A 12,179-nucleotide genomic window follows, 5' to 3' on the forward strand; every position below is an offset into this window, starting at 1 on the left:
ATAGAGGTAATTAAGTTGAATAATTCAATAGAATAAGCAAATAATTGATTTGAATAAATGATGTTTCTTAACGAATAATATTTATATTTCAATTAATATGTGAGCATACGATAAAAAAATACTTAGCATTTTTTGAATAATTATATCTATTTTCAATGAATTTAATTACTGTAAAGAAGATTTTTTCTTTCAAATTTCTCTTTTTACAAAGCAAATGCAAAATCATAATATACATATGTATATATTTCAATATTATACATTGATATAATCAAATATAAATACATCCATTTCTATATGTATTATACGTTAATATAATTGAATTCACATGGAGGTAATTAGGTTAAATAATTTATTAAAATAAGGAAATTATTGAATTGAATGAATTATTCTTTCTAACAGATATTATTTATATTCAATTATTATGTGAGCAAATAATTCAAACATACGTAGGATTTTTTGAATGATTATATTGATTTTTAATGATTTTATCTATCGTAAAAAAAATTTTTCTTTTCGAATTTCTCTTTTTCTAGAAGTAAATTAAAAATCATAATGTATATCTATATATGTTGTATATTATACAATAATATAATCAAATATAGATGCATTTATTTGTATATATATTATACATTCATATAATTAATGATAAATGGAGGTAATTATTTCAAATAATTTGATAAAAAAAGGACATGATTGATTGAATAAATTATTTGTCTTATGAATAATATTTTCATTTCGATTCATATGTGAGCAAATAATTAAAAAATATGTAGGATTTTTTGAATAATTATATTTATTGTTAATGAATTTAATTGACAAAGAAATATTTTTTTTTTCAAAAGATTCTTTTTTTTTCAGAAGTAAATTCAAAATTAAAATATATATGTATATATATATACATATATGTATACGTATATATATGTATATATATATGTATATATGTATATTATTTATTAATTTAATCGGATATAAATGGAGGTAATTATGTTAAATAATTCAATAAAATATGCAAATAATTGATTTGAATAAATTATTTTCCCTAACAGATATTATCTATATTCAATTATCATGTAAGCAAATAATTTGAAAATACGTAGGATTTTTTGAATAATTATATCAATTTTTAATAAATTTATCCATTGTGAAAAAATTTTTTCTCCTCGAATTTCTCTTTTTCTGAAAGTGAATTAAAAATCATAATATATATCCATATATATTTGTATATTATACAATAATATAATTAAATATAAATACATTTATTTGTATATACCGGGACAATCTCTTGAAACTATACATATAACGCGCATGCGCCAAATAATTTAATCTCATTGGTCGGTGAAATCGCGCCGCGGTAATGTTTTCATCTGCTGAGCAAGGCGCCAACGTACACAAAATGAAACAAACGCTGTAATTCTCTCGCGCGTAAAGCCGTGGATTGAGGTTATGCTGCTGTTTATTTTTACGTAGCGTGAATCGTCTAAGAAGAATAGTATCGTTCAGCAATACCGTGGTTGATTTCGGAAGATATTCAACCGACGCAATAAAGAATTTAACGGAAAAGCAAATATCAAATGATACAGAAATTGGGTGTTATTTATTGAAAGAAGAAATCTGAAATTCAACGTGAAATGTCATTAACAAGTGGGAGTCTGGACAAACAGAAGTAGGTAAGTAAAAACAATGTTTATTCTGAACAGATTCTTTATTTACATAAAATTAAAAATAAATGAATTGTTGAGACCCAGTAGATATTTCCAGAGTAGATTCGTTACGGTGCAGTGCTCCAGAAGTCAGTAACTAGTGCTGATGAGCATGAAATAAATAAAAGAAATGAGTAACAAGGAATAAAGAAATTATTCATCTTAAACACGAAGCTTAGGAGGGCAAAGAGTAGCAATTAACAGAAAACGTACCCGACGCAATACTCACAAAAACCCTCGCCGTCATCATTGATTAGTTGACAAAGTTTTTGCAGCTCCATTGTACAACAATCAATGTTCCGTTAACAAAAAGGGTTCACCAGATATCCAAGAATAAAAAGAGAAAAAGAACAACAGTTAATATTACAGTGTAAATCATGCTATTAATGAAAAATTAGGAAACAAAACAATAACTTACAAGACAATCGTCCGATAACACTGGGAGACCAATCTCCACTCTTCTGATCACCCCTCGTCTGGCCATTGGTTGCCTTTCAAAAAGTGCTGCCTTTTTTTTTTGCCTTCAAAAATACCGAAAGATCCTGTTTGATAATAATAGCTTTTAATATTTTCAGGTACGAAATAATTCATTGTCAAAGCGGGACTAAATTTTTCAGGCATGGAAGCATGTAAGTAAATTTCCAATTACGTGATCTTTGACAATGACAATATTTTAACATGGATTCAATGATAAAATTCGTTTTTTTTTCAGCAGGCTCGAAGTTTAAACTTTAATTAACACGAGGACAATTATGCCTTACCTGATGGTCAAAACGTTTAGGTGGCAAGGATCCTGGTTTCTCGAGCGGTGCAATCATTAGAACCATCGAACCTGGTTGTTTCGTCAGACATCAGGTGCCAGAGTGAATTTTATCAGGCCATCGCCACCTTCTTGACATCAGTTGAGGCAAAATTGAAGAGCGGGATATAATACAGATCATAATGGCTGAATATCCCATCATTTTACTTTGATCGAGCCAATAGCGATAAGTTTGTTACTTAACCGTTGCTGCCAATTCATTCTACCGAGGAATCATTCTGTGCACCATTGTAATTTAAGCATTATTATTGACCAGCATTGTTTTTCAAACTTTATACCATTTGATTAGATATCTTATTTTGAAGCTTACTTTTACTCTCTTTGGCATTGAATTCAGATGAATAGTTTTTCAAGTCCTCAATTAGATTGTAGGGTTGAATTTTGCTAGGCAAACTGAATCAATACAAATCTAGAACTGTTAAATAAGTTCAGTTAAAAATGTCTTTAAATTTAATCTTAGTTGACAGTGTCATCTGGCTAGCTAGTTGCACGATAACTTGAAACCAAATTCAATTTTACACTCTTTATAGGGTCCTACGCTAAGACTGAAAGCTTGTGAATCTCCATGTACCGCAATTATTTCTGCATTTCATGTTAGCATTATCTGGAGCAAAAAAAATCCCATTTTGAGATTGAAAATGGAATCTGAAACACAGAGTTATTCAATAGCTCGAATTGAAAACCAAGAATTTTATAATGGTTTCTGCAACAAAGGGACTCTTTCCAAATATCCTTGTTAGAAGGTGATGTTCGGAGGACTATGAACAAGATATTGTATCGGATAACATTATTTGGAAAAAAATCTTCGTAAACTTCGTTAAAAACTAGATATTCATTTATTTTGATGGAACAAGGGACACTATCTTTACATTACTTTAAAATTGACATTACTCTAAAACATGATTGTCCTTGAAGCTAATTGTGACATTGAGGCGCATTTTGAGAAACTTGATTTTCAACTTGTGTCACAGGATGTTATTTACATTCCTGAGTTCTACGCTTTCGATTAGATTTTCTTTGTTTCGAACTGCACTAACATGAAATACAGAAATCATTTTAATAAATCTAATATTACTTGAATTTTCAATTTGAGTATTAGGTTCCCTTCATTTATTTAATCGAACATCATTGAAAATTTGCGAAATAAATTCCGATAATCATTCGGAAATTTTAAATAGTAGTAGCAATAATTTGTTAATCGGAAAAAATACATTGACTATCGACTATTCGTAAATTTTGTTGAACTATTTTCAAGAAACAAAAGATTCACAGTTCCGTTACAGATAGTGAGATATTTAAATTTCTTGAACGCTCGGTTTAATGACTCATTTTCGAAAGTGATAAAATTCAATATTACCGCCTGAAATCACAAAAGAGTGAGAAAGTTGCTTACTTGCTTGAAAGTGGCGATGATCTTTGTACGTCTGACAAATTGAATGGGCAGATAACAGTGTATATCAGAGACGTAATTATTTTAGCCGTATCACCTGTTGTTAGAAAAAAATTCCATTGTTATTTCTAATGTACGAAATAATGAAAATGATTGAATAAAGTGTTCGCACCTACCTGCTGCCTTTCTTCCAAGCACCCAACATTTAAACAGATTTCTCATTTTAGTCGAATAGAGCCAATTTTCAGAGAGCATTAGCATCAACTTTCCGAGTCACTACCTCGACTGTTTGAGATTCTAACCTCAAAAATTCGTATGAACTACAACGCCGCCAGAAACAGAGTTTGACAGCTGAAACTCGAAGTGGTCAACCTGCCCGAGCAGCCGATAAAACTCGCGCATGCGCATTATATGTATAGTTTCAAGAGATTGTCCCGGTATATTATACATTCATATAATTAAATATAAATGGAGGTAATTATGTCAAATAATTTGATAAAAAAAGGACATAATTGATTGAATAAATTATTTTTCTAATGAATAATGTTTTCAAATTCGATTCATATGTGAGCAAATAATTAAAAACTAAGTGGGATTTTTTGAATAATTATATTTATTTTTAATGAATTTAATTAACCAAAAAAAAATTTTTTTTTCAAAAATTTTTTTTGTTTTTTAGAAGTAGATTCAAAATTAAAATATATATGTATGTATATATATATATATATGTATATTTATGTATATATGTATGTATAAATGTATATATATATATGTACATATATATATATATATATGTATATTATTATATATGTACGTATGTATATATATGTATATTATTCATTGATTTAATTGGATATAAATGGAGGTAATTAAGTTAAATAATTCAATAAAATAAGCAAATAATTGATTCGAATAAATTATTTTCCCCAACATATATTATTTATATCCAATTATTACGTGAGCAAATAATTTAAAAATACGTAGGATTTCTTGGATAATTATATCAATTTTTGATAAATTCATCCATTGTGAAAAAATTTTTTCTTTTCGAGTTTCTCTTATTCTGAAAGTAAATTAAAAATCATAATATATATCTATACATATTCGTGTATTATACAATAATATAATTAAATACAAACAGTTTTATTTGTATATATATTATACATTTATATAATTAAATATGAATGGAGGGAATTATGTCAAATAATTTGATAAAAAAAGGACATGATTGATTGAATAAATTATTTTTTTAATGAATAATGTTTTCGAATTTGATTCATATGTGAGCAAATAATTGAAAAATAAGTAGGATTTTTAAATAATTATATTTATTTTTAATGAATTTAATTAACCAAAAAAAAATTTTTTTTTCAAAAATTTTTTTTTTTCAGACGTAAATTCAAAATTAAAATATGTAAGTATATATATATATATATGTACATATGTATATATATGTATATATATATGTGTATATATGTATATATTTATATGTATATATATGTATATATATATATATATATATGTATATATATGTATATTATTATATATGTACGTATGTATATATATGTATATTATTCATTGACTTAATTGGATATGAATGGAGGTAATTCAGTTAAATAATTCAATAAAATAAGCAAATAATAGATTTGAATAAATTATTGTCCCTAACAGATATTATTCATATTCAATTATTATGTGAGAAAATAATTTAGAAATACGTAGGATTTTTTGAATAATTATATTTATTTTTAATGAATTTAATTGACCAAAAAAAATTTTTTTTTCAAAAATTTCTTTTTTTTTCAGAAGTAAATTCAAAATTAAAATATACATGTACATATATATATATATATATATATATATATATATATATATATATATATATATATATATATATATATATATATATGTATATCTATGTATACATATATATGTATATATGTATATATATATATGTATATATATATATATATATATGTCGGAGTATCACAAATCTCGTTAAATAATTCCATTTTATAATGTATGAAGTGAATAAAAGGATATTTCTTTTGAATATGAAACTAAACTAAATGAGCGTCAAGCGTAATTAGCAAGCTAAGAGTATAGCTGAATGACGGAATCTTAGCAACAGACAAATGGTTTGTTTATAACAACGCTTGGACGAAATCGACAGTTGCGGGTTAGCTAGAGAGCATACCAGACGTGTCGGGATCGTCACGCTAAATATGAATAGTCAACGCCCAAATGCACGTTCTACATCCTCTCCGCCTTTCCGAGGCTTTACGCCGACATCAGAAGTGGGATCTGGATCTGTTAACCCACAAGAAGCAAGTGAGGATAACGAAGAAAAGTGGCGATTGCTTCTTGAACAACAGAATCGTAATTTTCTCGCGTTATCACAAGCGATGAAAACTCCTTCAGTGAACAATAATAATAATGTGTGTCTACCGGAGTTTGATCCTGATAAACTGGAAGTGAACGCGAGATCATGGATTACAACCGCGGATATTTGTATGGCTGATCAACCATTGCAAGGTGCATCCTTAATGATTGTGCTGAGTCGTGCCATGAGGGGACAGGCTTCGGCATGGCTGTCACAAGTATCTTATGCCGGGATAACGTGGAATGAATTTAAAGATTTGTTCGTATCAAGGTATGATTGTCCGGAAACTTCTGCTGCATTCTTGATAAATTTATCCAGCAGTAAACCTAAAGAAGGTGAGTGTATAGCGTCATATGCTGCATCGTTAATGAATTCATTGATGAATCAGTGGAAAAACTTGACCACTGAAGAGATAGCATTGTCAACAACAATGGCGCATATTGCACGTTTTGAATCACGTGTTCAACGTCTTGCTTTCACTACTGAAATTGTCACAAAAAATCAACTCCATAACGAGTTGAAAGCTATGTCATTTTTGAAACGAAGATCTTCAGATAGTCTGAATGAACGAAATGAGGGAACCGAGTTCAAACGATACAAGTTTACGCCTTCATCTCCTGCAATCAAATGTTTTCTATGCGGAAAAATGGGCCACAGAGCATCAACGTGTCGGACAAGGAAGGAAAATCATGAAAAGGAGAGACAAATTGGTATTCAAAAGGAATTGTGGAAGAAAAATTCTCCAGTTCGATCTTCAGATTCCATAAAGTGTTTCAAATGTCAGAAGATGGGTCATTATGCTTCGCGCTGTCACGAGAAAGCTGTGAAGGAAGAACTGAAAAACGGTAATAGCAAAATTATAGAGCGTCGTGTGGACATGTGTGAAATTAACACACCTGCTGGAGTTTTACAACAAGCCGGTGAGCGATTTTCATTTTACTATGATTCAGGATCTCAATGTTCTCTTATCAAGGAGTCAATTTCTTGCAAAATTCGTGGAAAGAGATTTAATAATGTCGTTACTATGACTGGTATTGGGCAATCAAGCGTTAATAGCACTTTGCAAATCTTGTCGACTGTAAACATTGACGATATTACTATTGAAATACTTTTTCATGTTCTGCTTGATCGATATTTACGTCACGACGTTATGATAGGAGCGGAAATTTTAAGTCAGGGTTTGTCTGTACAAATGACAGTTGACACATTGAAGTTAACCAAAACTCGTGTTGTTAATATGTGTAATGTAACGGTTCATGAGTTCGACCTTGACAGTGTGGACACCGATATTCCTTTGGAATTTAAATCAAAATTAGTATCCATTTTGAACAAATTCAAAAATCAATTTGTGAATGGTACTCCAAAAGGTCGTGCGGATGTTGAACCCGTAAAAATCCGCCTCAAAGATCCAAATAAAACAGTTTATCGTCACCCGTACCGGTTGAGTGAAGTAGAACGAAAAATTGTTCGTGACAAAATAAACGAACTTTTAAATGCTAAAGTGATTCGTCCCAGCTCTTCTCCTTTCGCAAGTCCTATTCTTCTTGTCAAGAAAAAGGATGGTTCAGACAGAATGTGCATCGATTACAGGGAGTTGAATGACAACACCGTTCCCGAAAGATTTCCGTTGCCCTTAATTTCTGATCAAATTAACAGACTCCAAAGATGTTATTATTTTACGGTCCTGGACATGGCCAGTGGATATCATCAGCTGCCGATACATCCTGATTCTATAGAAAAGACAGCATTTATAACCACAGAAGGACATTTTGAGTATCTCGCTTTACCTTTCGGTCTTCGTAACGCTCCTGCGGCTTTCCAACGTGCAGTGATAACAGCTCTGGGTGAACTTGCTAATACGTATGTGGTAGTCTACATGGATGATATTCTTGTTGTTGGAACACAAGATGTAGAAGAATCTTTAAACCGAGTGGAGAACGTTTTAAACACACTCACAAAGGCAGGTTTCTCTTTGAACATCAAAAAGTGTTCTTTCATGAAACAGAAGGTGGAATATCTTGGCTATGAAGTAAGTCGAGGTGAAGTTAGGCCAAATCCTCGGAAGATCGAGGCACTGGTAGCTCTACCTCCTCCACAAACCGTATCCCAGTTACGTCAATTCATAGGATTGGCGTCTTATTTTCGTCAATTTCTGCCTAAGTTCTCCCAAATTTTGGCGCCACTTTTTGCTCTAACAAGTTCTACAAAGAAAAATCTCAATTGGAAACCTGAGCACGAGGCTATACGACAGAAAATCATTACCTTTTTGACAAACGAACCAGTACTAACAATATACAACCCTGAGAATCCAACTGAGTTACACACGGACGCAAGTTCGATAGGGTATGGGGCAATCCTTATGCAGAAGAAGGAAGGCAAGCTACGAGCGGTGGCTTATTTTAGCAAACGCACCACGACTGCAGAATCAAAATATCACTCTTATGAGTTGGAGACGCTCGCAGTTGTTAATTCGGTGAAACATTTCAGACATTACCTACATGGCTGTAAATTTACCGTGATAACAGACTGCAGTTCGTTACAAGCATCACGAAAGAAATTGGATCTCACACCACGAGTTCATAGGTGGTGGGCCTTTTTGCAGGCGTTCGATTTTGACATTGTTCATAGAGATGGAAAGCGCATGAGTCATGCTGATTTCTTCTCTAGAAATCCTTTGCCTGAAGCTCATCCAAAGACCTTCAATAAAGTCGAGCAAAAGGAAGTTTATACCATAGATCTTTCTGGAAATTGGTTGTCTGCTGAGCAGCAGCGGGACTCTGAAATTTCTAAGCTAATAACTGATTTAAATGAGAACCGACTGGACGAGGAAATGTGTAAAACCTTGGAGATCCGATCGGGCATTTTGTATAGAAGGATTCAACGTAATGGAAGATCACGGTGGTTGCCCATTTTACCTCGAGCTCTTAGATGGTCAGTCATCAATACCGCACACGAATCCTTGATGCATCTTGGATGGGAGAAAACATTGGAAAAGTTGTATGATCTCTATTGGTTTGAAAAAATGTCGAAATTTACCAGAAAATTTGTGGATAATTGTGTTACTTGTAAAGTCACTAAATCTCATTCAGGAAAAATTCAAGCAGAATTACACCCGATACCAAAGATTGCCATACCATGGCATACAATACATATCGACGCAACTGGCAAGCTCAGTGGTAAAAACGACAAGAAAGAGTATGTTTTTGTAATGATTGATGCGTTCACAAAATTTGTAATTTTACGTCACGCACTTCGCATTGACACAGTAAGCAGTATCAAAGCCTTGTCATATTGTGTATCTTTGTTTGGAGCTCCAGTTTGGGTGATTGCCGATCAAGGACGTTGTTTTGCGAGTACAGATTTTCGGGAATTTTGTGAATCTCACAAAATTAACCTTCATCTGATAGCAACTGGGAGTTCTCGTGCAAATGGACAAGTTGAACGGGTAATGAGTACACTCAAGAATATGCTGACAGCTGCGGAAACTAGTAAAGAACGATCTTGGCAGGATGCCTTATCTGATGTTCAATTAGCTCTGAACTGTACTGTCAATCGAGTAACTAAATCCAGTCCACTTGAACTTTTAATAGGAAAGGTAGCTAGGCCATTAAAATTGATGCTTGCGGATGATATTGAACCGCGAGCTGACTTAGACGAGGTCCGAAGTTTGGCTGTAGCAAATATGGACAAAAACGCTGAGTATGATAAAACTAGATTCGATCGGACAAAAGCAAAGGTTGACAAATTCGTGATTGGAGATTTTGTATTGCTTCAAAATGAAGAACGCAATCAAACGAAGCTAGACCCTAAGTTTAAAGGACCGTTCAAAGTAGTCGACGTGCTTGACGGAGACAGATACGTTCTCACAGCCCTTGATTCGAATAGAAGATACAAATACTCTCATGACCGATTAAGAAAGATGCCCGATACCAGCATTCAAGTTGACATTCAAGATTAACACTACCTGCTAGGCGAATTTGGTGAAATTTCAAGTGTGTATACAGTCTTAGAATCTTGCAAATGAAGGTATATAGTTCAGGCCTTTCTGATTTGAAGCATGAACAAGGGGTTGAATCTGTAATATTTATGGAACTCTAGAGTACGCGGTATGAATCTGATTTTGTAAGAGTGCGCCGTGGTTAAGGCATAATGAATGAGTATCTGTCACTGGAAGGAAGTGACAGAGGTATTGTGTACCCTGTTTCTGGTTAAGAGCAGGAGGTCTCATCACTGGATTTAAGTGATTTGAGATATTGTGTACCCTGCTACTGGTTAAGTGCGGGAGGTCTCATCAATGGATTAAAGTGATCTGAGTTTTTCATGAGAAATTGAGTGTAGAAATGTTTCTCACTTGAATGGCCTGAACTATGTTATTAACTTCAGAATACACAGTTTTTCCTGTTTGAATTTGAATCGAAGGCCAGGGTGGCCGAGGCGAATAATTATTGATATTTTGTTTTTGTTTTTCTTTTGTAGATGAATCACACGAGGACGTGTGATAGGTCAGAATGGCCGTGTCGGAGTATCACAAATCTCGTTAAATAATTCCATTTTATAATGTATGAAGTGAATAAAAGGATATTTCTTTTGAATATGAAACTAAACTAAATGAGCGTCAAGCGTAATTAGCAAGCTAAGAGTATAGCTGAATGACGGAATCTTAGCAACAGACAAATGGTTTGTTTATAACAACGCTTGGACGAAATCGACAGTTGCGGGTTAGCTAGAGAGCATACCAGACGTGTCGGGATCGTCACGCTAAATATAAATAGTCAACGCCCAAATGCACGTTCTACATCCTCTCCGCCTTTCCGAGGCTTTACGCCGACATATATATATATATATATGTATATCATTATATGTATATGTACGAATGTATATATATGTATATATATGTATATATATATATATATATCTATATTATTGTATATATGTACGTATGTATACAGGGTGTCCCTAAATTGCCTCCCACGGACTAGCCAGCATGATACCTCGTTAAAATCCAACCGAGAATTTTTTTTCCGGAAGCTCGTCCGACGCGTAGTTTTTGAATTATAAGCGATAGCGCTAGGCCAATCAGAGTGCACCATTTCATCTAGATTTGCCGCCACGGATATTGCTGTTTTGTTCGTCTGGGTAAATTATTATTATTCGTTTACGAATTAAATATCGGCACCTCCCCTCTCTCCCTGTTGTACCCCTTCTCGAGCGCTGACCTCGGTATTGTTGCCGCGGCATACGCTGCCGGCCGCACATCCATAGGCGCACACTTGTGTATGTAAACAGAGGCGCATCCTCAAGCATAAGGGGTACAGCAGCGAAAGAGGGGAGGTGCCGATATTTAATTCGTAAACAAATAATAATAATTCACCCAGACGAACAAAACAGCAATATCCGTGGCGGCAAATCTAGATGAAATGGTGCACTCTGATTGGCCTAGCGCTATCGCTTATAATTCAAAAACTATGCGTCGGACGAGCTTCAGAAAAAGAAATTCTCGGTTGGATTTTAACGAGGTATCATGCTGGCTAGTCCGTGGAAGGCAATTTAGGGACACCCTGTATATAAGTATATTATTCATTAATTCAATTGTATATAAATGAAGGTAATTGAGTTGAATAATACAATAAAATAAGCAAATAATTGATTTGAATAAATTATTTTCCCCAACAGATATTATTTATATTCAATTATTATGTGAGCAAATAATTTAAAAATACGTAGGATTTTTTGAATAATTATATCAATTTTCAATGAATTTATCCATTGTGAAAAAATTATTTCTTTTCGAATTTCTCTTTTTCTGAAAGTGAATTAATAATCATAATATATATGTATATATATTTGTATATTATACAATAATATAATTAAATATAGATGCATTCA

The sequence above is a fragment of the Neodiprion lecontei genome, chromosome 2 (assembly GCF_021901455.1).
Source record: "Neodiprion lecontei isolate iyNeoLeco1 chromosome 2, iyNeoLeco1.1, whole genome shotgun sequence".
Classification (NCBI taxonomy): domain Eukaryota; kingdom Metazoa; phylum Arthropoda; class Insecta; order Hymenoptera; family Diprionidae; genus Neodiprion; species Neodiprion lecontei.